Source organism: Centruroides sculpturatus, unplaced genomic scaffold (genome assembly GCF_000671375.1).
Source record: "Centruroides sculpturatus isolate CEXI.00-Female unplaced genomic scaffold, Cexi_2.0 scaffold263, whole genome shotgun sequence".
In the NCBI taxonomy this organism is placed as follows: Eukaryota; Metazoa; Arthropoda; class Arachnida; order Scorpiones; family Buthidae; genus Centruroides; species Centruroides sculpturatus.
In genome coordinates, this window is record NW_019384587.1 from 87,791 (window position 1) to 91,566 (window position 3,776).

Here is a 3,776-nt window from a genome sequence, read left to right on the forward strand (position 1 = left end):
ACAATGTCTGAAATGTTATCAATTTATTACACCTAACTATTCAATGAAGACTAAACGTAGTTGAAAACGAAAAATCGCATCTGAAATAGTACAGTAGAAGCCGTTCTTTAGGTTAAGCCTTAATTCTCTCCCTCTCCCCCAGCGGGGAAATTTCGAAAATTCTCTTCTTAATGTGCGTTTTTATGACGTATCCTAACTGTGTACCAAATTTCTTCTCTTTAGGTTCAGCAGTTTGCTCTGGGCATGAATCAATCACTCAGTCAGTTAGTCAGGATAAGTAATTTTATATATTTAGATTATCGGGCATTTCGGAATTGCAATTCGTGTTTTTGTTTCAAAATATCTCAGCTTTTATCCACCTTCTTAGTAATTTAATTGTAATTAACAGTGGCGTGCCGTGACATTTCATGATGGGGAAGCTGTGTTTCTTTAAGAAGCCGACTTCCAGGGACAATCAGTTAATTCTTTCTATAAATGTATTTTTAATAGATTATTCATCTGACGTACTTAATAAATAAACAAGTTCAATATAATTAGCTCTGTTACTAGATCCAATGTGGCCGAGTGGACTCCGTCTCCGCTTCATGGTGGTGACCAGACCCTAAACACCGCAGTTCGATCGGGAGTTCGCGCCTCGCTCGGACGAGCTAGCAGCAGGAGTTTTTCCGGGTTTTCCTCCTTGCCAATGACGCCTAAATAGGGGCCACCTTCCCCTTCAAGTCCTCCCGAAAGGCATTCTGTCTCCCTTTCTCGCGGGGGTCGTCTCCTATAAGGCCAGATTTGGTTGCTTCGTGACTTCTCTCCTATCTTCCTCGGATTGGTCGTCTTCAATAAAACCACTTCTTCGGTCGTTGTGCGACCAACTACCCTGTTCCTTCCGGAGTGATCAGCGAAGAGCAGTAACACTCCACTATCGTCGATGAGATGAGATCCAATATATTCCATATGCCCTCTAAATGCCAATTCTTACTTTGATAAAAACATATAACATCTATTTATTTAGATATAATATATCTATTACCCATAATTATCTCGTTACAATTTTCAATATTTATTTTATATTATTTACTAATGTTAAATTCTATTCCGCTTCGATTTCCAAATTGCTTCAAATACGAAAGAATCGACGATTTTTCGTGTCTTTTGCCAGCTAAATTGTCAAAGACATTCTTATTCCACACACTAATTTCACTCTGTAAATGCATTTTTATGCATTTACAGAGCCATTTTATCGTGAAAATATCGAACAAATTTTTTTATTGAAGCGTTTATATTTAACTTAGGCATTGGCCTTTCTCTTTTAATAATGTTTTCTTTTTCATTATATGATCTCGAGCCAAAACTTTTTTAAAATAAATTTTCAATATCGCAATTACATTCCGAATCGCTAGCCACGATATAAGGGCTAAAATTAAAAATAAAATTATAAAAACTTACTTGGTGAAATAAAATGTGTGGTGGATATACATACCTGGTACAAAACATTCTTCAATTGTATGAATATACTTTTAAAGAAAATTATAATTAAATATAGCTTTGTAATGAAACGTACATAAAAATAACATAAAATATTCTTTACTCTTTAAATCTTAACCACTTAGTCAAATAGCTCCCTACGAGTGGAATCAGAGACGGTCCTGCTAGGTGTGCTGTGTGTACTGTACATGCACGCGGGCTGCCAAATCCCGAGGGTGCCGATACCCTCGGGATTTGGCAATGTCAAATGCTTCTTTTGTCGCATCACTAATATACCTCAAAAGACGCGACAGGGTTCTTGTAAATTTTAAACGTTTCTCACCATAGCTGTAAAAGTCTAAATATGTTAAACTTAATAGATTGTCCGTCTTTTGTTTTCTAACTAATTCGTTTTAGGACCAGGTGTTGTCCACGAAAATTTCCAAAATTTACAACTTTTCGGCCACTCTCGTTGAACTGGAAAAATGTCTGTCTTTATTACATATAATATTTCGAAGAAATCAGTCCCACTGTACTCGGCTAGAGATTGGTTCGATTAAGCTTTTGTTTAAGTAATATTCTGGCTCTTTCATCAGGGTTTTGTTTATGTCCCCAATTCCCTAATCGCTTAATTATTTAACTACTTCTTAAGTAGAAATAAGTCGAAACCGGTTACTTTGTACTCGAATACTTGTAGTCTCGGGAAAAAGTGGAAAGACAAATTTTTATGACAAACGGATATATAAATCGTAAATTTAAGGAAAATAAATACTAGAGCTTTTTCTGTACCTCGTGCATCTCTCTCATTCATTAAATGTAGTTGTAAATCATGCTATCAAAGTAACAGTTAATTTTTTAACCCTTATACGATCACTGGACGTCTGTCAGACGCTCTGCGTCAGTTTTTTCAGCGGCATTTTTTTCGAAATTTTTCAAAAAATTTCAAAAAATTCAAGTTCTCCAATTTTTTTCAGCTGCAAAAAATGCAATAAATAATTTTAAATTATTTATAAAAATGCAATAAATAATTATTTTTTTTAGAAATGTTCATAATGTGCATGAAAAGTTAATCTTCGAGGAAAAGGTGATGGAAGAAAACGATGAAGAAGAAGAGATTTCCAAAATTATGGTCCTCAAAAGTGAATACTATATTATGGATCTGGTAATCGTTTTTTAAGATTACCTATTTTTATAGACCATTTTCGAGGGCGGCCAGATGACCAGAACGATAAATTAGTTATCCTGTTCTAAGGGACCAGAATTCGAATCTGGATTAGGAACCCAAGGGTGTTTTATACGTGGTTCGTCCCGGATGCATCGAGCCAGTTTCTTACCATCTGTCTGCCTCTATCGTGAGTTTAGCCCATGATAAAATAGATGATTAAAAAATCTTTCTTAGTGCTCTCAGCATATAAAAACTAAGAAAGAAAATAAAAAAAAAAGATTGTTTTGGAGAGCCACTAAATGTTCTTTATCGCTCGTTATGCTGATGTCCTTTCAATTTAATGTAAATCAATTCAATAGATTTACATTAAAGATCGATCAAATTTTATATCAAAATTATTATCTGGTATTGTAACTTTATATCACATGGTGATTTCATGGTACATGAAATTACATTGCGATAACGACAAGTTCCTGCATATATACATATATATGAATATAGTATGAATTATATCCTGTTAGCATTACACAACAATCCCATAGAAATTTATCATCTTATTTCACAAAACAAAATGGAAGTAAACGTTTTTTCCCATTGACTCATTAAATGGTTTTACTCATTTATTGAATTTTAAATAATTTTGACTCATTTTTGATATTAATTGAGAAATGAGTCAAAGTTTTACAAATAAAAAATATTATTTCTTATTTTTAACATAACCTTCTTCTTCTCTCGGAATGCCGACACCTTCTAGGAGTTGGTATAGTCGGGCCAATTCCAAGGTCATTGGGGGATATGTATACTTGTATGATGAAAAAAATTCGTATAAAATCTAATGTTTGTATTAAAAATATGAAAACCAATAATTCTAATCCGGAAGTATGTGTACTTTTGTTTGGTATATTATTTATCTGCTTATATTTTATATTATTATTATAAAAAATTCGTATTTTATTGTTTACGTTAATGATCTGTAAATTAATTGCAATTTTATTTAATGTAATTAAATTTTATGTTTAGTTAATGTACTAATTGATAGTATACTATTAATTGGATGTTATATTAAAGTATTAGTTTATTACAGTTATCGTAAATTATATTAATTTTAATTTTAGTAAATTTTCTAACCGTTCTTTGTTTAGCCAACAATCGAATC